General features: G+C 40.9%; 1 non-coding gene and 1 pseudogene across 1 annotated transcript; one reads left to right on the top strand and one right to left on the bottom strand.

Annotated features, from left to right (window-relative positions):
* Positions 1-1506: 1506 nt before the first annotated feature.
* Positions 1507-26546, bottom strand: LOC131810548 (alcohol dehydrogenase class-3-like; annotated as a pseudogene).
* On the top strand, positions 2814-2886 carry TRNAN-GUU (transfer RNA asparagine (anticodon GUU)). The gene has a single exon. It is a non-coding gene; the product is annotated as a tRNA-Asn (tRNA).

Raw genomic sequence — 26546 nt, 5'->3', positions numbered from 1 at the left:
ATTTGGTTCCAGTCCAGTATTACTGCCATCCCAAACTTACTGGTATGAAAAAAAACAATAACAAGAATTTATGTTATCTTTTACAGTTCTGAGGATTTACTGGGCTGAGGTAGAGAGTACTTAGGGTTTCTTGTACAGTTATGATTCCCCTCAATAGATTATTCACTTGTATCTGACACATGGGCTGGGAAGATTCAGACAGCTGAGTGCTGGGACATTCAGGAATCTTTGGGGCACCTCTCTCTGTGTTTGTTGTTTCTCTGGTATGGAGGCTTCAGGGTAGCCAGACTTCTTCCATGACAACTCAGGACTCCAAAGGCATACATCAGAGAGTCCAGCAGAAGCCTATTACCTTCTATGATTTGGCCCTAGAAGTCCTATTTAATTCTGATGCATTGTATTTGTTAGAAGCAAGTCAGTGAGTCCAACCATTATTCAAGGGAGAGGAATTAGATTCCATCTGTTGGGGATAGTGTTGAAGAATTTTTGGACATACTTGTTTTTTCTAAACTTAGACATGTCTTAATATCCCTCCCATTTCCTTTCCAATGATTCAGTCCTCAAATCATTAGATGGGACAGAAAAAGTAAATATCCATGTAGAGCATGGGCCCTAAATCCATTCTGGCTGCTGTCCTTAGAAGAGAGGAAGACACACACACGCGCGCGCGCATGCACACACACACACACGGAAGGCACTGGAAAGATACACCAAGGGATCACGTAAAGACAGAGATTGCGGTGATAAGTTTACAAGCCGAGGAATGCCAAGGATTGCTGGCAAGCACCAGAAGAGCCTTCTGAAAGAGTATGGCCATGCTGACACTGTGACTTCAGACGTCTAGGCTCCAGAACTGTGAGACATCGGTAAATGTCTTGTTTTAAGCCCCCAAGTGTGTGGTATGTTACTAAGGCAACACTGACAAATTAAAACAGATACACTGTGACAAAGTTGAGGGCCACAGTTGTGTTGAAAACAAAGACTCTGCAAATGATATTCTGGAGGACTGAGGCTATTCATCCCTCCATCCCCTACTCTCTGCCCTCTCTCAACAGGAAATTGGAAAGTCTTTGGAGCCCAAGAGAAAAAAACCTAAAGTTTGTTGAAATTGACAGTTTTTCAACAAATGACTCAGCCAAGTAACTTAGCAGTGAGGCTCAACAACCCCTTCCACTCTAGCACACAGAGCTTCTAATCTGTGTTTTACTTCCCCACCTTTTTTTTCCTCCAGAAACGAATTTTATTATTTTAGAATACTCCTTAATTAGCGAGCAATTATTTATGTGAAGGAGAGTTCAAAAAACAGATTTATGACTGTTAGCCTTGTCCTCGATTAGAGATTTATGAATCATACACAAAATATTGTTGCCTAGAATAGGTACTCTAGAAGCGGTAGTAGAGAAGGTCTAAGAGGCTATGAACTTGGAAGAGCTTCTCTCTGCTTGTCTGGCTGTGCCAGTTGGACCACAGGACTTGGGTACAAGGATGGAGATGTTTTCTCTGAATTTAAAGCTTTCCCACAGTTCAAATGCTCTTTCCTGCATGCATCAGTTCAAAGGCTTCATTCAGTTGTTCAGAAGGCAGATTTCAAGTCATAAATTCATCAACTTTAATCTTTTGGGGCATCTATTGGACACCAACTTTGGGACACTTTGCATACTCTTCCATTCTCCAAAGGCAGTGCCTTTCCACATGTGGCCTGTGACCAGCTAAAACGGGCGAGTGGTGATTTCTTCCCCTGAAGTGGCTACTCTGACTACCATGATGACTCCCCGGTCTTGGTGGTGGGCCTAGAGCACGGCTCTCATGACTTTCACGTAACCAGCACACTTGAAGGAATGGGCCACTCTCCCATCATTTCATTGAGCATTTCCTGGATGGGTTTCCAGAAGTCCTAGGGTTAATAGAGGCTCCAAACTCCTTGGCCCTTATGAATTCATCTTTATCAGTGTCCACATCAATGATCCAGGATGCACAGCCCATGAGAGCTGCCAGTCCAACTCCTCCGAGGCCAAAGATGGCACCAAAGGAGCCAGACTGCCCTCTGTCAGTGTTCACAGCAGCATCATGATCAGTTGAAATGCCATAACCCAGAAGGCAGACTTTATCCAGAGGTGCTAATGGATGAATTTTAGCAACAGAGATGTCAGCCACAACTGTATCAGGAAATGTGCTGGTTCCCATGGAATGTAGAATTGTCTTTCCTTTGCAAGTAAATCTGCTAGTACCATCTGGCATTAGTCCTTGTCCCTTGAGTAACTCTTACCTTCTGCAAAGGTTTGTTTCAGGGTTTAGACAAAAGTTACATTCTCCACAATGGGATATGAAGTGGGATGACAGTATCATCGGCCTTCAGCTTAGTAAAGCCTTTGACAACACTTTCCTTGATTCTAGCACCTTTAGGGCCCAAGATCATTGGAAAACTCCCCTCGGGATCAGCTCCACTCAGGTTATAACCATTGGTGTGGCAAACTGCAGTGGTGATCATCTTAATTCGAACTTCACGAGCCTTTGAGATGCCACCTCTACCTCCCATACAGAGAGAGGCTCTCCTGCCTCCCAGGCAGGTGAAGCCTTGCACTTGATAACGTGGTTCGCCGTGTCCTTGGACTCAGGTCAGTGAGGGGCAGACATGGTGGGCCTCATGGGGACATCCCATTCTTAACTACGAACAGACAATTGAGGATTACCAGACATAGCCAATGAGCATCTTTATCGTGAAAGACTAGGAACAAAAACAGAAGAAACCCCATGAGGAAAACAGATGGTGCAAGGAGGAAACTTTCGTTAAGAAATATATCCTCAGATGGGGCACCTGACTGGCTCAGTTGGTAGAGCATGTGACTGTTGATCTCGGGGTTGTGAGTTCGAGCCTCACATTGGGGGTAGAGTTTACTTAAAAAAGAAAGATGTAGGGGCACCTGGGTGGCTTAGTGAGTTAAAGCCTCTGCCTTTAACTTGGGTCATGTTCCCAGGGTCCTGGGATTGAGCCCTGCATCGGGCTCTCTGCTTAGCGGGGAGCCTGCTTCCTCCTCTCTCTCTCTCTGCCTGCCTCTCTGTCTGCTTGTGATCTCTGTCTGCCAAATAAATTAATAAAATCTTAAAAAAAAAGAAAAGAAGGAATGATATATCCTCTGAGAAGAAGATAAAAAAACAAGATGCTGTTTTATTAAGGAACACCCAGAGAACAAAACAGCTCTTAGGAATGTTGATGGTAGCAGAAGTTAAAATTCAATATAATCTAGGAATTAAAAATTTGGGGATGCCTGGGTAGCTCAGTGGTTCATTGTCTGCCTTTGACTCAGGTCATGATCTCAGGATCCTGAGATGGAGTCCCTCATCTTCATGCTCATTGCTCAGTGAGGAGTCCACTTCTCCCTCTGCCTCTGCCTGCTGCTCCCCCTGCTTGCTCCTCTCTCTCTGACAAATAAATGAAATCTTTTTTAAAAATTGCCAAACTGTCCCAGAAAGTGGGGCCAAAAAGGCAAAAATAGAATATAGAGAAAAGAAAAAGGATTAATTCAGAAGATCAATATCCAAATATTTTGAGATTAGAAAAGAGAGGAGAGAGAGAGAAAAAAAAGAAAAAAAAAAAAAAGAAAGAAAGAAAGAGGAAATCATCAACACAATAATCCAGAATTTTCCAAAACTGAAGGATATGAGTTTCTAGATTCCAGTGTCCCAGCACAACAGATGAAAATAAACTTCAGAGCATATTATTGTGAAATGTCAGAATACCAAGGACAAAAAGAAGATTATGAAAGATCTAGGGGAGATATCAATAATCAAGAATCAGTAATGCTCACTAGGAAAATGTTTGTGGTATCCTCCATACTGGTGATAGGGAGGGTGGTGTATTTTTTCTTGAGCTCCTTATCATGAACCCAGAAGGGCCCAGGCAGGCACCTGGGGGTGATGTCAGGCATCCTCAAGATGATACCGGTAGTCCATTCTCAATACTGTTTATATAGACAAAGACTGTGAAGACATTTCCTAATAAAAGAAGAGAATACAGCAACAACTTTGAAAAAAAAAATCTAGAATCTCTATATCTTCATGCTTCTCAAAATTAGCTCTGGAAGCTAAAAAGACAAAGGAGTAGTGTCTTTGGAATTCTTACGAAAATTTTCCAACCTGTGACTACACATAGTCAAATTATTAGGTTGAGGATAGAATAATGACATTTTCAGTTAAGTGAGATCTCAAAAACATTACCTGAGTATCTTTTCTTTTTTTCTTTTTTTTTTTTAAGGTTTTATTTATTCATTTGACAGAGAGAGATCACAAGTAGGCAGAGAGGCAGGCAGAGAGAGAGGAGGAAGCAGGCTCCCCGCTGAGCAGAGAGCCCGATGCGGGACTCGATCCCAGAACCCTGAGATCATGACCTGAGCTGAAGGCAGCGGCTTAACCCACTGAGCCACCCAGGCGCCCCCTGAGTATCTTTTCTTAAGGAGCTGCTGGAGGGTGTGCTCTTCTGATCCAACAAAGGGAAACAGTAGGGTACCTGGGTGGCTCAGTTGGTTGGGCGACTGCCTTCAGCTGAGATCATGATCCTGGAGTCCCAGGATTGAGTCCTGCATCGGGCTCCCAGCTCCGTGGGCTGGGGGGTCTACTCCCTCTGACCTTCCCTCTCATGCTCTCACTCTCAAATAAATAAATAAAATCTTTTTTAAAAATTAAAAGAAAAAAAAGGAAAACAGTAATGGGAAACTTCCACAGAGATTGGTGAAAGGGAGTCCCAGATTATAAATCTTTAAAAAATAGTTAAGGTTCATGAGATGGGAAAATAATTCTGGATTAATCTGGGTGGTCCTCAAATGGGTAAGTAAAATCTTAAAAAAAAAAAAAAAAGTTGGGGACACCTGGGTGGCTCAGTTGTTAAGCATCTGCCTACACTCAGATGATGATCCCAGGGTCTTGGGATCGAGCCCTGCATTGGGCTCTCTGCTCAGCAGAGAGCCTCCTTCTCCCTCTCCCAATCTTCCTGCTTGTGTTTCCTCTCTCACTGTCTCTCTCTCTCTGTCAAATAAATACATAAAATCTTTAAAAGAAAGTTAAGGTTCATGAGATAAGGAAATTATTAATCTGAGTGGCCTGGTGTAATCACAAGGGTCCATAAAGGAGGGAAGTTGGAAGTCAGAGAGGGAAGAAGATGCTGAATGGCTGGCTCTGAAGATGAAGGAAGGAGACCATGAGCCAAGGAATGTGGGCAGTTTCATGACACTGGAAAGGTAAGGAAACAAACCAGCCCAGAATGTTCTTCTCCTGAAGAAATTCAGCATTATAGATCCCAATTTAGACTTCTGACCTCCAAAACTATAAAATAAATATTTGTTTTTTTAAAGCCACTAAATTTGTGGTAATTTGCTTTAGCATCAACAGAAAACTAATATAATAATAAAAATGAATTAAATAACTTTGATTAAAATGGTTAAAAATGTGTTTATTATAGGCATTTTGGAAGACGCTGTAAGAAAGAAGAAAATGAAAATTATTCAGAAACCACCACTCAAGGATAGTCACTCTATATCATAGGGTACTGTTTTTAGTTTGTTTGTTTGCTTAAATATTTTATTTGACAGAAAGTACAAGCAGAGGGATCCGAAGAGGGAGAGGGAGGACCCCAGGATCATGACCTGAGCCAAAGGCAGATGCTTAATGACTGAGCCACTCAGGTATGCAGAGGGTGCTGTTTTTGATATCAGTAGGGCACACAGTCACGGAGAGAAACCCCACATTTCATTCAAGTTCAATACAATTTTGTTGTATACCAAGGGGATGGAAAATAAGTGAGAAAAATATAATACAGATTACTGGGGCACTTTTTAACTTATTTGTGAATGGAGGTTTATATTTTTATTTTAACCTCGCTTTCTACCCTGACGACTAACGTTTGCTTCATTAGATCCTCTTTGCTTCCTCTATCTTTAGAATGTATTGCTGCATATTGGAACTCTATTTGCAAGTGACAGAAAGCTAACTAAAAATATCTTCAACAATAAAAGGACATTTACTGGTTCATTTACCTGCTAAGGACAGAGCTGGGTGCTGGGTCAAATAATCCGGGGGTTCTTTGTCATTCTAATTGTTTTTCATTCCTTTTTTTCCTTTTCTGGCCTTATTCTCTCCTCCTACACAGAGGCTTCCTCTGTATAACGGGAGCCAAAGCCGAGGCAGCTCCAGACTTCCATCCTCCCACTTTAGTAATCTCAGAAGAAACAAGTCTATCAGCACGTATAATTCCAAAAAGGGTTCCAGTTGATCTGGTCTGGATTTCATGCTTGGTCCTCGGACCCAAGTATGACCAGGTCATTGGGGTCATGTGATTAGCCAGGCTTGGGTCATGTACCTGTGGTTTTGGTGGTAGAATACTACAGTAGGAAGTTGACTAGATTCGAGTGATAATTTCCCAAAGTAAGATGGGGCTGGTGCTTCCTCCAGAAGAAGGAGAGAAAGAAGTTAGATAAAAATAATGTATCAAGTATACTTTAAATCTCCCTAGGGTAAAAGATAACCCTTTTGATTTAGCAGGCCCACCATGATGAGCAATTCACCCATCTACTCCCCATAATGTTCTTCTTTACAGAGAAGAATGTAATAGATATGTAATGGCTTTATGGTATAATTTTAGTAGTGGTGAATAGGGATGTTTTTAGAGGTCTATTATATAGTTTAGGCTGGAAAATAGCCATAAAAGTTGAGAGATGAGGGATAAGTAATTTGTTATTAACAGTAGGTTGAGATCTGAAGTTTCTAATACCTGTCATTTATTTTTTTTAATTTTTTTTTAAGATTTTATTTATTTATTTGACAGAGATCACAAGTAGGCAGAGAGAGGCGGGGGGGAGGGGAGCAGACTCCCCGCTGAGCAGAGAGCCCGATGCGGGGCTCGATCCCAGGACCCCGAGATCATGACCTGAGCCGAAGGCAGAGGCTTAACCCTCTGAGCCACCCAGGCGCCCCCTCTAATACCTGTCTTTTAAAACATATTATAAAGATTCAAGATTATCCCTCCAGGGGTGCCTACTACTTGTCCCTTGAACATACGCTCTCACCTTCTATAATAATGGAAGTCTTTGCTGGGCACATGGCTGCTTAGCCAAACACTCATCCCCCAGTTTCCCATCCAATCATGTGCATACCCCACGTGACTGGGTTGTGTTCTGTGAGATAGGGACTGAAGTGATATATGCAACTTTCAAGTCATGCCCTTAATTTCCACATTCACCAACCAGAAATCTTACAACTGGATAGTGATGACTTATCTAACATCATACCATCAATTACTGTCGAGCTAACATTAGAAGAAAGGATGGCAGATAGACAAGGAAAAAGGAGGATAGTGGGCTGATAATGATGTGAACAATGTGCTTTGTATTTATTTTATGTAAATGATTAAATAGTCTGTCTATGTTCAGTAGCAGTAAATTTCCCTTTTAATGAGATTTGGATTCAACACAGTAATTCATATACAATAAAATGAGACTTTACTTATATTAAAAATTATTAATATTGACTACAACATTTTGACTTACCTTCAGTTAAACTTTAGTTTCCCAGGCGCCCAGGAGGCTCAGTGGGTTAAGCCTCTGCCTTCGGCTCAGGTCATGATCTCAGGGTCCTGGGATTGAGTCCTGCATCGGACTCTCTGCTCGGCAGGGAGCCTGCTTCCTCCTCTCTCTCTCTGCCTGCTTCTCTGCCTACTTATGATCTCTCTCTGTCAAATAAATAAATAAAAATCATAAAAAACACACACAGAAAAAAAAAAAACTTTAGTTTTCCAAAGCTAATTTTGCACCATCATAAAAATATTAATTATAGGGGTGCCTGGGTGGCTCAGTGAGTTAAGTCTCTGCCTTTGGCTCAGGTCATGATCTCAGGGTCCTGGGATCAAGCCCCTCATCGGGCTTTCTGCTCAGCAGGGAGCCTGCTTCCCCTGCCCTCTCTCTGCCTACTTGTGCTCTCTCTTTTTCTGTCAAATAAATAGATAAATAAACAAACAAACATCTGCCTTTAGCTCAGGTCATGATACCAGGATCCTGAGATTGAGCCCCACATTGGGCTCCCTGCTCAGCAGGAAACCTGCTTCTCCCTCTCCCACTTCCCTGCTTATGTTCCTTCTCTAGCTGTCTCTCTGCCGAATAAATAAATAAAATCTTAGAAAAAATATTAATTATAAGAGAATGTCAAATCAACTGAAGAAAAGTACACTAGTGGGGCGCCTGGGTGGCTCAGTGGGTTAAAGCCTCTGCCTTCGGCTCAGGTCATGATCCCAGGGTCCTGGGATCGAGCCCCGCATTGGGCTCTCTGCGCCGCGGGGAGCCTGCTTCCTCCTCTCTCTCTCTCTGCTTGCCTCTCTGCCTACTTGTGATATCTGTCAAATAAATAAATAAAATCTTAAAAAAAAAAAAAAGAAAGTACACTAGTAATATTAGTTTATATACAATTTGCTATAGGTAGAAATGCCTTTTTTTTTTTTTAGATTTTACTTATATATTTGACAGAGAGACAGCATACATAGACAGAATGGCAGGCACAGGGAGAGGGAGAAGCAGGCTGTCCGCTGAGCAGGGAGCCCGACGTGGGTCTCAATCCCGGGACCCTAGGACCATGATCTGAGCTGAAGGCAGCTGCTTAATAACTGAGCCACCCAGGTGCACCTAGAAATGCCTTATATATTAACAGGGGCACTTGGGTGGCTCAATTGGTTAAGCATCCAAGTCTTGATCTAAGGTCTAGGTTTTGATCTCGGGGTTATAAGTTCAAGCCCCACATTGGGCTTGGAGGCTACTTAAAAAAAAGCAAAATGGACATTAACATCTTGTAATAATGAAATTTTGTTCACATGAAAACATAATCTCATTATGCAGAACTTAGAAATGAAATGGAAGTTACCCCAAATGTCCCATTATATTTCAGTAAGTGAAGAGAAATGCTTTAAATACAGTAGGAGAGAGGTGTTAATACCTTTCTATAATTTTCTTTCTCCCGGTCTTGAAAATTGTTGGTCAAGTAAATTACTTGAAAATGGAGTTTAAGATTACATAATTAGGACAGTTAAAAGCTCAGCTTCACCTTACCTCTCTATTTCTTTCTTCTACTATGCAATTAAACTCTTGTAAAAAGGAAAGATGTATGTACAGCTTAGAAAGTAGCTTTCTTAAACTGAATCCTGTCAGTGACTATATGTTAGGCTTTTGCTGATGATTGTAATTAAATTTTAACCACTCACTAAAAATGGCCCAAAGAGCATCTACTTCACCACACTTAAATGTCCTTTGCCTTATTTTATGTCTTGTGCTTTTTACTAAGTTTGAACGTCTTCCCTTCAATCCACACTGTTATTCTCTCCTACTTTTTAAAATAGATTATTTATTCATTTATTTATTTATTTATTTGAGAGCATGCAGGAGCTGGGGGGTGGGGGAGGGGGGATAAGAAGACTCCCTGCCAAGTAGGGAGCCCAATGCTGGGCTCCCTCCCAGGACCCTGGGATCATAACCTGAGCTGAAGGCAGACGCTTAAACAACTGAGCCACACAGGCACTCCTCTCTCCTACTTTTGAAAAAAAACTGCCTATTTCTTATAGTGTTCTTGTTTGACCATAGAGGGCACAAGGTCATCAAAAAGTTAAATAAATTGGGACGCCTGGGTGGCTCAGTTGGTTAAGCGGCTGCCTTCGGCTCAGGTCATCATTCCAGCATCCAGGGATCGAGTCCTACATTGGGCTCCTTGTTCAGCGGGGAGCCTGCTTCTCCCTCTGCCTCTGCCTACCACTCTGCCTGCCTGTGTGCGCTCTCTATCTCTCTCTCTCTCTAACAAAAAAAAAAAAAAGTTAAATAAATTGTTCAGGCAGCAATGCATAATACTTGCTCTCTACTCCATGACTTGAGAAAATGGAGATAATTTACGCTAATGTTTTATGTACTAAAGAATACTTCTGTTTTTTTCCAAAGGTTAAATTTAATTTCACAAAGACTTTCCTTTCTTTGTTTAAAATATAAAGGGTGCCCAACTCACCGGAAAAATAAAAGATGATCAGTTTGTCTTCCTAGACTGTCAGATTCACACTGAAGATCTGCAAGGAAAGAGAGTTCTTCTATATCTAAAATAGCAATTAATTTGCCACCATTAACCTCAATTTCTTAACAAAAAATAAACAATAGCATATCTTGATATACTCCATTTATTACAGCGCTTTTGCATTATTTTGTTCTGTAGATAGATGCAAAAAATGCAGTGAATGTATTACAATAGCATACAAAAAACAGATTAGAAAATTAGAAACCAGAGAAGCATAAAAACAATGAAAATTGGGGGCGCCTGGGTGGCTCAGTGGGTTGGGCCGCTGCCTTCGGCTCAGGTCATGATCTCAGGGTCTTGGGATCGAGTCCTGAATCGGGCTCTCTGCTCAGCAGGGAACCTGTTTCCTCCTCTCTCTCTCTCTGCCTGCCTCTCTGCCTACTTGTGATCTCTCTCTGTCAAATAAATAAATAAAATCTTAAAAAAAAAAAAAAACAATGAAAATTGTAGCGTAACTAAAAGAAATTTTCATCAAGGGCAACAATACAAATTCCCGGTACTCTTCTAAATTTGCTGAATTTGATATTTATAAAAAGGAATTTTAGGGGTGCCTGGCTGGCTCAGTCTGTGGAGCACGTGACTCTTGATCTCAGAGCTGTAAGTTTGAGCCCCTGTTGGGTATAATAGGCAGGTCCATCCTCCCCAGACCGTGATTCACACCGAAACCCTCGAATCAGGTATAACTGCTTTCTTCCACACCCTGCTGGCTGTGAAAAGATTGGGTATAGAGATTACTTAAAATCTTAAAAATAAATAAATAAATAAATAAAATAAAGGAATTTGAAAGAGTGACCAGATACCTTTTTTTTTTTTTTTTAAGATTTATTTATTTGAGAGAGAGCACAGGTACACCCATGGTGGATGGGGGCAGGGTGTAGAGGAAGGAGAGAGAGAAACTCAAGCAGACTTGTGCTGGTTGTGGACCCCAGCACAGGGCTTGATTTCACGACCGGAGCCAAAGTCAAGAGTCAGACACCAAATTGACTGAGCCACCCAGGCACCCCTGGAACCATATATCTTAATGCATCAATGCCTTCTTGTGGCATAAGAGAGAATAATAAAATGAGTGTGTCTTTTTATGTTAATACCAACTAATCAATTGTAATTGGTATAATTACTACTTTGCTACTTTCTCCTAGTATTCATTATTCCTGAACACACAATGATAGCACAGGATATAATTTATTCTTTGGCAATATATAAATTGCAGACCCTGCATTTTCAATACATTTCACTTTACAGAATTTGTATTTGTTAATAAAGAGTACAATGTAAGCCCATCTGTTTCAAGGCTAAAACCTTTTAGTGGGCACTGAATGTTACTTGTTTCTAAGGTTCATGAAGGAAATCTAATCTCGTGAAGGAAAGGACACTTGAAAGACAAGGCTTTAGGGGCACCTGGGCAGCTCAGTCGGTTGGGCGTCTGCCTTCCACTCAGGCCATGATCCCAGGGTCTTGGGATGGTATCCTGCATGGGGCTCCTTGCTCAGCAGGGATCCTGTTTCTCCCTCTGCCTGCTGTTCCCCTGGCTTGTGCTCACTCTCTCTCACACACACATAAATAAATAAAATCTTTAAAAAAAAAAAAAAAGACAAGGCATCATAAGGACAAAAAAGTAACATAGGTCATCAGCAATAACTTCCCTCAAAAGCTGCCAGACCAGTCATTGCCTTAGCAAGATATTTTGCACAGGTACTCTATGCTTTGGACACTTTGAGGTAACCCTTCTAACGATGCTAACCACTTTACCACCAATTTAATTTAATTTAATTTTATTTTATTTTAGATTTTATTTTTTTATTTGACAGAGAGACCGAGACATTGAGAGAGGGAACATAAGCAGGGAGAGTAGGAGAAGGAGAAGCAGGCTTTCCACTGAGCAAGGAGCCCGATGTGGGGCTTGATCCTAGGACCCTGGGATCATGACCTGAGCCAAAGGCAGCCACTTAACCGACTGAGCCACCCAGGTGCCCTTTACCACCAATTTTAGAATGACAATGTTTTGTTGCCCACTTTTATTCCAACTTTTGAATTTCTAAACTTTGTTCATGGTGCTTATAAACTGAGGGAGAGCCATGTGCTTAACTGAGAGACGTCTGGTAGTATAATGGTCGGTGACGTTTTTTAAAAAAGTGTTGCTAAGTACAAGATATTTTGGACTGCAACAACTTAAAAAAATCAAACGGTGTCACGGTTTCTTTGTGATCTGAAACAGGACTTTGTAAAATTTCCAGCTGTGGACTGACCACTTCTGCACAATACCTGTGACCTCCGGGTGTATTACTCTACAAGGCACCCAGCAATGTGTTCCACTAGGCAAGAGTATATCCTGCCAACTGTCCCCTAACTCATTTCATTTTGATCAGTATTCATTATTTACGCTTAGCTGTTTGTGGCTGTACTTTTCTCAAAAACTGCACTGATGTATATTTTACCAAATGGATATGTGATCTTAGATATCACAGGTTTTACAAGAGGAAGACCTTGGTATTCTAAACTAAAGTGTCAACGTTGTCAAGGAAAACTGCTCAAACCAAAATCTGGGTTTACAAAAATTTTTTGCACTTAAATCGTTCAGCAGCCTAGATGACAAGTTATGTGAAAGTATAATTAATTATCCCATGTGTTGCAGTTCAGTTCCCAGGAGAAAAATCTGAGATGGAAATTTGCATGCAGGAAGTTTATCAGGAAGTGTCCTTGGCATCGGCACCTATGGGAGACTGAAGGAAAAAGGTTTAGGCAAGAGTTGAACTGTGATGTTGCCACCAAAGCCTCAGTTAATCCCTCCAGATTTGCAGCCCACAGGGTATGCCACAAATCCCCTCACCCCTTAATTATAAGGCGGCGCAGATGACACTTTTGAGTCTTTTTGCACTTGGCGGAGTTAGATGGGCCTTGGTAAACCCCGTCAACCAGTTACTATGTGTGGGTTGCTCCTGGTGAGGTGGCCTGCCATCAGACAGGTGGTTCTCTTTAGCCAAGGGCAAGTTCCAGAGAGGAGCCTTGGCTGAGAGTTGCCAGCTGTCCACTGTCCCAGAAGCTGAGCTTCAGACCAATGGGGGCTGACCTGGGCCTCACAGACCAGCACCCACTACAGTACAAGATGGGCCATGGGGAGTGCCTGGGTGGCTCAGTGGTTTAAGCCTCTGCCTTCGGATCAGGTCATGATCTCAGGATCCTGGGATAGAGCCCCACATCGGGTTCTCTGCTTAGCGGGGAACCTGCTTCCCCTCTCTCTCTGCCTGCCTCTCTGCCTACTTACGATCTCTGTCAAATAAATAAATAAAATCTTAAAAAAAAAAAAAAAGAAGTGTAATAATGGTAGACATTTCCTACAGTGAAAACAGCTGAGATCAAATTAGCTACATCCTGTGCCTTAAGTATGTTACAGCCCTGCCCAAGAAACTACAGTAGCTTGCAACTTGCATCCATTCAATTCTAATCCCATTCTCCGGTTTAGAAGAACCACCCCAATCTGCCTTACCCTAGCCATCGAAAGTTCTACTTCCCACATGTTCCCAGTAGCGATCTTCAAGTTCAGTGAAGTCAATGGACTCACTTCTTTATTCCTGCCCATGCTCTTCCCTTCTCTACCTAAATCTAGTAAGCTTCCATACACAGGTCATGGTATTCTCTTCCTTCTCCAGATTTGCAGCCCAGAGGGTATGCCACAAATCCCCCCCTTTCTCTTTCTCTTTCTCCAGTGGTTTTTGGTATGTTGGGGGAGTAGGATCCCCAACAAAGTGAAAGCTCCTCCGCAGCAAGGATTATGCCTTGTATCTTCCCATAGCATCTACCACATTAGTGGGCATATGATTAGACATTGAATAGATTCAGAGGTTTAGAGACAAAAGAGACTTCAGGGACCACTTAGTCCAACCTAATTTTACAGGTGATTTAACAGAGACTCAGAAAGATGAAGTCATAATCCTCCTCTCAACTCCCACATTACTTTGTTTGTATTTTTTTAATGGTATTTATTACTTTGTATTTTTTACGTTAATTACCTGCCTACCTGTTTTACCAGTCTTTATCTTTATTTTTATGAGCTACTTCTCTCCTGTTGATTACTTACATGCTGGTGTTCTCTAAGGCTCTGTTGGGTTGTTTTACCCGAGCCATCCATTCCCATAGGCTTCAATTACCACTAATAAACTGAATGACTCACTAATCCGTATCTGTAGCTGTGTGACTCTGCCTGAATAGTCCTTAGAAAACTCCATGGGATGTTCTGCAAGATTCTCAGTGCTCAACTTGTCCTCGACGCCTCCCTGATCCTTGTATCCGACTAACCACCAAATTCTATTCATCTACTTTGGAAATGCCACACGATTCCTGACCTCCCCGCAGTCCCCCGGCATTCACTGCCACACATCACGAATACTAGGAACAGCCTCTTCCCTTTTCTCCTGGGAACCATTCTTTTTATTTTTATTTATTTATTTTTTTGACAGAGAGAGATCACAAGCAGGCAGAGAGGCAGGCAGAGAGAGAGAGAGAGAGGAGGAAGCAGGCTCCCTGCCCAGCAGAGAGCCCGATGCGGGGCTCGATCCCAGGACCCTGAGATCATGACCTGAGCCGAAGGCAGCGGCTTAACCCACTGAGCCACCCAGGCACCCTCCTGGGAACCATTCTTTTCCTACTACTTCATCCTCAGATCTGCTACCAAAGTAATTCTCCCTCTCAAATTGACCTAATATGTCACTCCTTTCTAAATCTTCTTTAAATTTTTCATTAAAAAGTCTTCATTGGCGGGATACCTGGGTCGCTTGGTCACTTAAGTGTCTCTCTCTTGATTTCGGCTCAGGTCATGATCTCAGGGTGGTGAGATCAAGCCCCGTGTTGGGCTCTGTGCTGGGTGTGGTGCCTGCTTGGGATTCTCTCTCTCCCTCTCCATCTGCCCCTCCCCTACTAAAAAAATCTTCATTGGTTCTTTGTTACCTGTAATAAAAGCTAAACTTCTTACCATAACATGCAAAGCTAGCTACAGAGAGAGACAGATAGTGAGCCTTATGGTTAAGACAAACTTCTAGGAGTAAATTCTGATTGTAACTCACAGCTATAGGACCAAGCAAGTTTATTTATTCCTTTTGTCTTTCTTGCATGTGAAAAATACATACAGTAATTGTACTACTTGATAAGATTTTTGTAAGGAATACATAAATTGATACACAGAAAGTGCATAAAACAGTGATGGTGCATATTAAATTCTGCTCTTATTTCTAAATCTAAGACAAGTGGGGTTTGGGGTGGGGGTGGGTGATGGATATTGGGGATGGTATGTGTTGGGATGAGTGCTGTGTATTGTGTAAGACTGATGAATCATAGACCTGTACCCCTGAAACAAATAACATGCTATTTGTTAGTAATAATATTTTTTAAAAATCCCAAGATAGGTTATCTTTTCAGTCTCATCTGCCAGTTCATTATCTGAACCTAATTCACAACCCATAGTAAATTTTCATAATTCTCCAAACCCACCATGGTATACCCTTTCATTATTTTGTCCCTTTCCATATACCTTTTCCTCAGAATACTTTCCCTACTTTGCTGCTGGTGAATTTAATGCTCATCCTTCAAGGAACTGGTAAAGATCATATCTCCTTGCAGCCTTCCATGAGGCACTTACAGTCTTCATTATCAATGTTCTCTAAGTGGTAAACATATTTTTATATTTACTTATCACACATTATATTAGTGCTCCTTGTTTACTTGTCAGTCCTCCCAGCCAGGATAGGAATTCCTAGAAGCCACGCCTTAATTTTTGTGTCTCTGATGCCTACCTAGTACAGCTCCTAATACATATTGGGTATTCAAGAACTGCTTATTAAAGTGAACTATTTTTTTTTTTAAAAGGATTGGGGGCACCTGGCTGGATCAGTCTGTGAAGCACACAACTCTTGATCTCGGGGTTGCAAGTTTGAGCCCCATGTGAGGTGTAGACATTACTTTAAAAAAAAACTTAAAAAAAGAAAAAAGAATTGAATGAAATTTTAAGACATTTTTGGCTAGGAAGACTAAAATAGATTTTAAGTATAGCTATTTTCCCAAAAATTAATCTGTAATTTCAATTTAGCTTGTGTTTGTTTGCTTATTTGGTTGGATTTTCATGAAATGATTTTATAGTTTATCTAGAAGAGTAAATATTTGAGAAGATCCAAGTAACATCTGACAAAGATGAGAAATAGATGGTTTGAATTCCAAATAACCATGTAATAAATCTTATTATAAAGCTATAGTAATTCACACATACTATCACTCGAGCAGAAATGGACCTAAATTAGACCAAAGGAAAAAACTGAAAGTAGAAAAACAGACCTAAATGTACATAATATTTAATATGTACTTAAAAATCTTTTTCAGGGCGCCTACATGGCTCAGTTGGTTAAGTGTCTGCCTTTAGCTCAGGTCATAATCCTGGAGTCCTGTGGTCCATCCCCATACCGGGCTCCCTGCTCAGTGGGGAGACTGTTTCTCCTTCTGAACCTCCTCCCTCTTGTGTTCTCTTACTTTCTCCCTCTCTCAAACAAATAAAGAAGTAATCTTGGGGAGAAAAAAAATCTCTTTCATATCAGTGAGGAAAGATAGATTACTCAAAACAATGGGGCACCTGGCTGGCTCAAGCCCCACATTGGGTGTTGAGCCTACTTAAAAAAAAAAAAAAAAAAGTAAATAAGAGCAAAAGAATGTTAGGAAAACTGTAAAACCATTTTGCAAAAATATATACACCTCAATATTTTCTTTATTCCTTGTATAAGCATACATTTTCTTTTATGTAATCTTTGTACCCACTATGGGGCTTAAGCTCATAACCCCGAGATCAAGAGTTGCACACTACTGACTGAGCTAGCCAGGTGCCCCATCTGTTAGCATTCTTGTAGAGGATCCCTTGTATGTGAAAAGTCAGTTCTCGCTTGTTGCTTTCGAAATTCTTTCTTTGTGTTTTGTCTTTTGACAGTTTGATTAAAATGTCTTGGTATGGGTCTCTTTGTTTTCTTTGTTTGTTTTTAAAGATATATTTATTTGAGAGAAAGGGAGAGCATGTACATGCGTGCACAAGCAGGAGGAAGGAGCAGAGGGAGAAGGAGAAGCAGATTCCTGGCTGAGCAGGGAGCATGATGCAGGACTCCTTCCTAGGACCCCAAGATCATGACCTGAGCTGAAAGCAGACACTTAACTGACTAAGCCATCCAGGTGCCCCAGTATGGGTCTCTGAATTAAATTTCCTTGGAGTCCATTGAGCTTCTTGGATGTTTATATTTCTCTCTTCCAAATTTGGGACGATTTTTAGATTTGGGACCATTATTTCTTCAAATAATATATCTGCCCCTTTTTCTCTCTATTTATATTCTGGGATTCCCACAATGTTTATATTGGTCCATTTGATGGTTTTGCACAGGTCTTTTAGACTCTGTTGTTTTCTTCTTTTCCAATTTTTTTTCCTGTTCCTCAGGAGTGATCATTTCCATTGTCCTATCTTCAGGTTCAGTGATTCTTTTCTCTGCCTGCTCAAATCTGCTATTGAATTTTTCTTGTGGGGCACCTGGGTGGCTCAGTGGGTTAAAGCCTCTGCCTTCGGCTCAGGTCATGATCTCAGGGTCCTGGGATCGAGCCTCGCATCGGGCTCTTTGCTCAGTGGGGAGCCTGCTTCCCTTCCTCTTTCTCTGCCTGACTCTCCATCTACCTGTGATCTCTGTCTGTTAAATAAATAGGTGGATAAATCTTAAAAAAAATAAAAGAAAAGAAAAAAGAAAAAAGAATTTTTCTTGTGAATCTTTCATTTCATTTGTTGTAATTTTCACCTTTAGAATTTCTTTTTCATTTCATTTTATGTTTTCTGTATTTTTACTGATATTTTTCACTTTGCTTATAATTATTTTCTTGCCTGTATTCATGTCTTCCTTTACTTCTTTGAACATCTTTAAGACAGTTATTTTAAAGTCTGTGAAAAAAATTAAAAAAAAAATAAAGTCTTTGGTAGGTCCTTCATCTGGTTGCAGGGATATAGTTCTGTTGATTTATTTCCTTTCAATGGGCCATACTTTTCTGTTTGTTTATATGCCTTGTGATTTTTTTGTTGAAAAAATTGGGTTTTGGGTGGTTGGGTGCTTGGGTGGTTTAGTCAGTTACACATCTGCTTTCAGCTCAGGTCATGACCCGGGGTCCTGGGATTGAGCCCCGCATCAGGTTCCCTGCTCACCGGAGAGCCTGCTTCTCTCTTTCCCTCTGCTACTCTTTCTCTTTCCGAATATCAAATAAATAAGTAGTTTTAAAAAAAGAAAAGAAAAAAGAAAACTGGACTTTTGAACTTAATAATGTGGTAAAAGAAGGAAAACCTCTTCTCTAAGTTTTGCTATTTTTTTTGCTTTTGTTTTCATTTTTCTTTTTGATTTTTGTAAACTGTATCTGTGCTGGGGATAAACCTGAGGTATAAACTTAGAGTCTTCTCCAGGCTTTAAGATTTTTTATTTATTTATTTTTTAAGTAAACTCTACACCCAACGTGGGGCTCAAACTCATCACTCTGAGATCAAGAGTCACATGCCTTGCTGACTGAGCCACCAGGTACCCTGAATCTTGTCCAGTCTTTTCCGGTCCTGTACATTTTCCTGGGCATGCATAATGACTTTATACATTCCCTCATACATGTGCTTGCTTTGGAATGTCCTAGTCCTTAAGTGTCCTCAAATGTCCTAGTGCAGCTCCTAAAAGAGGAAAAAAATAGAAAAATAGAGATTTAAAAAAAGAAAAAAAAAGCATCAGCCCTTTAAATCCTCTGAAAGTCGCCTCAACCAGAGCCGGAGAGGCATGTAACCCTGGTGGGGAGGATGGCTGCCTACCTCCATGTCTGCACCTCCATGATTGGAACCAGCAATCACTGATCAGAGTACAGATCCCTGCATCATTAGAGGACACAGTCTCTATTACCTACCCTGGCTCCCACAAGCTGTGTGCAAGCTGCCCCTGGAATGTATATACACTTGCCTGCAGTGGGGCTGGGATGTAGGGGATAGGCAGCTGCTGCTTAGGTAGGAGCTTAAATTGACCAAAATTAACCACAATCTATTGTCCAAGACTTGCCCTGGAAGTTGCAAGTCTTGCAATAGACTCCAGAGTTCCAAAATAGTACACCAGACAGATTTTGCCAATGAAATTGTTGTCAAGGTGGGGTGAGAGATTTCTGGTGCTTTTTACTCTGCCATCTTCCCAGAATCCTCCTTCCAATCCATCACTTTTCATTCAGATTGGTCAACAGAAAAATAATTGATAATGCTCAGTGTTGAAGAAAATATGGGGGAAAGGAATTTTCAGAGTGTTGAGGGTAAAGATGGAACAACAAAAAAAGTGCTATAAATTGGTACAGGCTTTTGAGAAGGCAATTTTTTTATTTCTTTTTCTTTTTTTTTTTTTTAAATAATCTCTACACCCAACATGGGACTCAAACTCAAAACCCCAAGATCAAGAATTGGATGCTTCATCAGCTGAACCAGCCAAATGCCACTGAGAATGCAATTTAATAATAGCTATAAAATTTTTTTAGGGGCGCCTGGGTGGCTCAGTGGGTTAAGCCTCTGTCTTCAGCTCAGGTCATGATCCCAGGGCCCTGGAATCTAGCCTGAGTCAGGCTCTCAGCTCAGCAGGGAGCCTGCTTCTCCTCCTCTCTCTCTGCCTGCCTCTCTGCCTACTTGTGATCTGTCAAATAAATAAATAAAATCTTTAAAACAATTTTTTTGAATGTGTATACTCTTTGATCCAAGAATGAACTCTATAGTTTTATTTGCATAAAACCCCAATGATACATTTACAGTAATGTTCACAGAAGTATTGTTTGTAAGAGTGAAAAGCTGGCAGCATCCTGTGTTAATGGAGAACTTGGTTAAATAAACTAGAGAAGATCCATACTGTGAAATACTTCACAAAAGTTAAAAAATAATGAACACACAAAATATTTAGTAACTACAGCATAGTCTTTGACACTTTTGAAGAACACTGATAAGTTATTTTATAGACTGTCCTGCAACTGGAATAATCATCCCACAGTTGTCTGATGTTTTTTATGATGACTGAGGTTCTGCATCATTGGGAAGAATACCGCAAGGTAACATGCCCCTCTCAGTGCATCACATCAAGGGTACAACATGATTTTTCTGTATCTTACCAGTGATGTTAACCTTGATCACTTGGTGTCCACCAGTGTTCTGGTGGACAAATAAACAAATGAAAAACAAAGTATTTATTTTACAAGAGGATAAAAATCTCTGGGGATGGGCCAAAAATGTCTGGAAATTAGTTATAAATGTATAGGAGAAAACCTATATGTCATGTGCATAATAAACTGTAACTTCAATGTACTATAATCCACATGTGCTATGGCTTTTCATGAGCTGTTTCTTTTAGCACCATTCACTAACATTCTAAAAATAAGGATCTTTGTACCGTTTTTAAGGACTGATTCTTTTATCATTGTGCTAGGTTGTATTTTTCTAAATTCTTGAAAAGCCTTTCAAAATTTGGACTATATGATAATCACACAATAAATGATATATATTAATAATTATTATAAATATGTATATATTTTTTAAGATTTTATTTACTTATGTGAGAGAAAGAGAGCACAAGCAGGGGGACCAGAAGAGGAAGAAGCAGGCTCCCTGCTGAGCAAGGAGCCCAATGTGAGACTCGATCCTAGGACCCTAGGATCATGACCTGAGCCAAAGGCACTAACTCTACCAACTGAGCCACCCAGGGGACCCTAATTGTATGTTATTTAGACAAACATTTAAAAAAATTTTTTTATTAACATCTAATGTATTATTAGCCCCAGGGGTGCAGGTCTGTGAATCACCAGGTTTACACACTTCACAGCACTCACCATAGCACACACCCTCCCCAACGTCCATAACCCCACCCCCCTCTCCCTACCCTCTTCCCCCTGGCAACCCTCAGTTTGTTTTGTGAGATTAAGAGTCTCTTATGGTTTAGACAAACATTTTTTTTCTTCTTACACAAACGCTTTTTTTTCTTTAAAGATCTTATTTATTTACTTGACAGAGGTCACAAGTAGGCAGAGAGGCAGGTAGAGAGAGAGGAGGAAGCAGACTCCCCACCAAGCAGAGAGCCCGATGCAGGGCTCGATCCCAGGACCCTGGAATCATGACCCGAGCCAAAGGCAGAGGCTTTAACCTACTGAGCCACCCAGGCACCCTAGACAAACACTTTTGATAAAGAAATTATATTTCAGAAGAAAGGCATTTGGGATAAAATACAAATAAAGACACTAGTGCCCCCCCAAAAAAAGATTTTAAGAAAAATTTAGGCAAAACCTCAGACTTAGATTTGGAAGATTTTAGCTGATAAATTAGGCATTTGGTTGTGTGTATTCTTTAGTTTTCCTTTGGAGGAAGATTGAAATTCCTTTTTCTTTTTAAAGAGGTAGTGGTTCAATGAGGCTGTTAAGGAGGATCATGTGTATTCAAATTTAGCACCAGGATGAGACTATCTCTTACAGAAAGGGTCAGTATAGAAGTTCTTGGCCTATGTCTTTGCTTTCTGTAAGGCCTTTGATCAGTCATTTCAGTGGCCATCAGAGGAACTACTAGAGGGATACCTGGGTGGCTCAGTAGTTAAGCGACTGCCTTCAGCTCAGGTCATGATCCTGGGGTCCTGAGATTGAGTCCCACATCAGGTTCCCTGCTCATCAGGGTGTCTGCTTCTCTCTCTCCCTCTGCTGCTCCTCCAGCTTGTGCTCTCTCTCTCTGACAAATAAATGAATAAAGTCTTTTTTATGTGGGACTTGATCGCAGATCCCCAGGATCATGACCTGAGCCAAAGGCAGATGCTTAACCCACTGAGCCACCCAAGCATCTCAATTTATTTAAATTTTAAGGAAGGGGGCGCCTCTGTGGCTCAGTGGGTTAAAGCCTCTGCCTTTGGCTTGGGTCATGATCCCAGGGTACTGGGATCGAGCCCCACATTGGGTTCCCTGCCCAGCAGGGAGCCTGCTTTCTCCTCTCTCTGCCTATCTCTCTACCTACTTGTGATCTCTGTCTGTCAAATAAATAAATAAAATCTTTTAAAAATAGATAAGTAAATAAATAAATAAATAAATTTATTTTAAGGAAGAATTATTTGGGGAGCTAGGTAGGAGGATAAGGCCATTTAAAAAGGAAAGAAAATCAAATTGGCATAGACTTTCCAAGAGCAAAATTGAATGTCAGAAAACAGAAGAGCAATACCTGTAACATACTCAAGGAAAAAACTGAACCAAAGATTATTTTTCATTCAGCCAAACTGTCTTTCACATGTAAAGGTTACAGACAAATAGCTTTAAGCCAGCAAGAATCTGGAAAATATTGATTATGTGAACCCTTGAGAAAACTGCCAGAGATCTAACTGCAACCAGCCAATAGAACATGGGCAAACTTCAGCTAAAAGAGCTGGCAGTGAGAATCAGAATCAGATCTAGACCAAATAAGCAAACAAAAATAAAAGTAAGGATAAAGAAAAATAAAGGTGGGAATGAGAGTGACAGAACGTTACAGGCTCTGACATTGTAGGAAGACCAGAACTACCAAAAAATAGGAGAAGGGAGAGAATCTGGGAGAAGAGAAAGTTTTGAAAGCCTCCTGTGTAATAGCTTGGAATCAAAGGGTATCCTTTTAAGGGTGACAAATCAAGTAGCAGAAGGATAAGTGTATTAATGCTTATAATGGCACAAAACTAAGCTCTGAGCCAGTGATGTTACTGATTGAAACTGGATGGAGAGAGAGAAGGTGGTGAGACAGGAGGAAGAGGCTATAATAAACTCATGTTGCACAGGGCAGGGAGATAATAGATATTGTTGAAACAAAGAAGGAAAAAAGGTATTATATAAAGGTGGAATTATCATGAGAAAAATAAAACAGAGCATTTTAAAAATGTTTTAAGTGATCTCCACACCCATGACCCCAAAGTCAAGAGTCATATGCTCGGGGCACTTGGGTGGCTCAGTGGGTTAAAGCCTCTGCCTTCGGCTCAGGTCATGATCCCAGGGTCCTGGGATCAAGCCCCGCATTGGGCTCTCTGCTCAGCAGGGAGCCTGCTTCCTCCTCTCTCTCTGCTTGCCTCTCTGCCTACTTGTGATCGCTGTCTGTCCAATAAATAATAAATAAAATCTTAAAAAAAAAAAAGAGTCATATGCTCTACTGACTAAGTCAGTTAGGTGCCTCCAAAGAGAGTGTTGTAAGTAGTAGAACGGCAGTAACAATAACAACAAAATATAGAATACCAAAAAAAAAAAAAAAAAGAATTAAACTTATTACTGAATATAAAAGATATACATAAAAATAGCTAAAGTATGAATTACAGAGTAACCAATCATTATGAATCATATACGCATTAAACACCATCCAAGCCAGGAAATGCAACATTACTAGCATTCCTTCCTGATAACCAGTAGCCTGACTTTTACAGTAATTATATACTTCATAATATATGTATATATGAAGTATATAATTATACTTAGACATAAACTATATGTGTTTTATAATCTATCTCTCTCTCTCTATATATATATATTCCTAATTTTGCCTGATTTTAGTCTTTATATATATAGAATCATACTAATTTTTTTTTGTATCTTGTTTCATTTATTTAAAAATGTGTTTTGAGAGCCTGGGTGGCTCAGTTAAGTGTCTGCCTTTGGCTCAGGTCATGATCCTGGGGTCCTAGGATGGAGTCCTGCATCGGGCTCCTTGCTCAGTCTGCTTCTCCCTCTCCATCTGCCCCTCCCCCCACTTGCGCTCTCTCTTGGTCTCTCTCTCTCTCAAATAAATTAAAAAAAATAAAATCTTTGGGGGTGCCTGGGTGGCTCAGTGGGTTAAAGCCTCTGCCTTCGGCTCAGATCATGATCCCGGGGTCCTGGGATCAAGCCCCGCATCGGGCTTTCTGCTCTTCGGAGAGCCTGCTTCCTCCTCTCTCTCTCTCTCTGCCTGCCTCTCTGACTACTTGTGATCTCTGTCAAATAAATAAATAAAATCTTTTTTAAAAAATAAATAAATAAAAATTAAAAATAAGATCTTTGAAAAAAAAATGTGTTTCAAGATTCATCCACTATGTTCCATGTATCTTCAGCTTGTGCATTTTCATGGAAGGATGGTATTCTCTTGTCTGAACAGGATTTATTTACCATGCTTCTACTGATAGATATTTGCAGTGTATCAAGTGGATATGTTGTGATAGATCATTTAAAATATTCTTGCATTTCGGGGTGCCTCGGTGGCTCAGTGGGTTAAAACCTCTGCCTTCAGCTCAGGTCATGATCCCAGGGTCTTGGGATCGAGCCCCACATCAGGCTGTCTGCTCAGCAGGGAGTCTGATTCCTCCCCTCTCTTTGCCTACTTGTGATCTCTGTCTGTCAAATAAATAAAATCTTTAAAAAAATTTTTTCTTCCATTTCACTGATTACCAACAACATTAAGTAGTTCTTCATAGGTTTATTAAGAGTCTTCATTTATGAATTGCCTGCTCAGAATTTTCTGCCCATTTTTCCCAGTAGGTTGCCTTTGTTTTCTTATAGATTTTTAATATACCTTCATATAGCTAGGTTATGAGCCTTTTGTGAGTTACATATGTTGTAAATATCTGTCTTGTCTTTTTGTATGGTGTTTTGAGATGAACAAAAGCTCTTATATTTAATGTAGACCAATTTATCATTTTTCCCTTTATAATTGATGCATGAAGATATTCTTCTATATTATCTCCTAAAAGTTTTGCTGTTTTGTCTTTCATAGTAAATCCATAACCTTTCCGTAGTTGATTCATGTGAACAGCACTCTTCATTTTAAAAAAGGGCTGAAAACAAGAATTCTTCAAAGACTATATAGAGTTGTTAGACCATCCAGCTCCTTCTCTACCTGGGCATGACCATTCAGGTGATGTGGGAGGGGCTCCAGATTTAGGCACCACAGACATGCCTAAGGGGTGGGGGTTGCCTTTGGGCTAAAAATGGAGGGCATTAGTGAAAGGTCAGTCTCTTTTCCAGCTTTGGCCCCTGAACTCAACTAGCCAGGCATATACATTTGAGGAGATTGGGAAGTTCTTCTACAAAGAAATTGAATGGCTCCAGAAAAAGGACCTGCAGATAAAAACATTTGTGATTACTAAATACAGAATTTCCCCTGATAACCTTACATTGTAGCCCATTTTGTAAGAATTACTTCAAAATGTGATGTCTAAATGGGGAGGCCCCCAAATGTGGGGCAGGAATCTGGTGGAAGCCATTGGTCTCGAAGGTGAAAGAATTCACCCGATGCAGAACAAAGGAGATAGAGTTGTGTTGAATCCACCACAAGGGAGTGGCCCAGCAGGAGAGCAGAGGAGAGCTGTCTACCATGAAGTAGTCGGTGGGGGCGGTTTTTAAAGGGGGAAATTGAAGAGGCATGGTGACTAATGGGATTCTTTCTTCTTTGGTAACTGTGCCTGGTTGTAAGTAGCCCACTGGTCAGTGAGGGCCTATGGAAATCTTGAGGTGGGCCCCCTGAGGGGCCTGTCCATATCCAGTCAGGGCCTTGCTATCTGCCCTTCCTACCTTCCTTCGCTCAAGTCTCTTTGCCTAAAAGCAGCCTCTACATAAAACATGATGGTTTAAAACAACAAACACTTATTATTTCACAGTTTCTGTGTGTCAGGAATCAGGGCATGGCTTAGCTGGGTACTTCTGGCTCAAAGTCTTTCATGAGATCGCAGTCAAGCTGTCAGGTTGGGCTACAGTCTCATCTGAAGATTCACCTGAGGTGAGATACACTTCCAAGCTCATTTCTGTGGTTGTTGGTCCCTTACCAAGTGGGCCTCTCCATGGGACTGTCTTCTTCCTGGGCAAGCAATGTAAGAGAGAGCACCCAAGATGGAAGCCTCAGCCTATTTCTAAACTAATCTCAGAAGGGATATCCCATCACTTCAGTCAGATTTTGCTTGTTAACAAACCAGTCAATAAACCCAGCTCATGCTCAGTGGATAAGGATTACACAAAGAAATACAAATTTTGGGAATCATTCTAGCACCAGCTGCAAACTTGGGGGTTCCCAAGACTATGCTCAGTTTTGATAATTGGCTAGAAAGACTCACAAAACTCACTGAAATCTGTTCTTTTCATAATTACAATTTATGGTAGTGAAAGGATACACATTAAAATCACCACAAGAGGAACATAAGGCAGCGTCCATGGGACTTTTCAGTGGGGAGTATCCAGTGTCTTCTCCAAGTGGAGGTGTGCATATGGTACTTACTTCTCACGGCACCATATGTGACAGTACACACGGAGCATTGCCAACCAGGGAAGCCCACTGAGCCTTGGTGTCCAGAATTTTTATTGTCCACATCTTTATTATCTATTATGTCTACATGACTGAGTACCTGCATGGCTGACCTTAGTCTCAGCCCCTCTGGAGGTTTAGCGGATACTTCGTGGTCCCAAACTTCCGCCAT

Source organism: Mustela lutreola, chromosome 10, assembly GCF_030435805.1.
Source record: "Mustela lutreola isolate mMusLut2 chromosome 10, mMusLut2.pri, whole genome shotgun sequence".
In the NCBI taxonomy this organism is placed as follows: Eukaryota; Metazoa; Chordata; class Mammalia; order Carnivora; family Mustelidae; genus Mustela; species Mustela lutreola.
The sequence above is the reverse complement of the archived record's forward strand: the minus strand, read 5'-3'. Positions and strand labels throughout refer to the sequence as shown.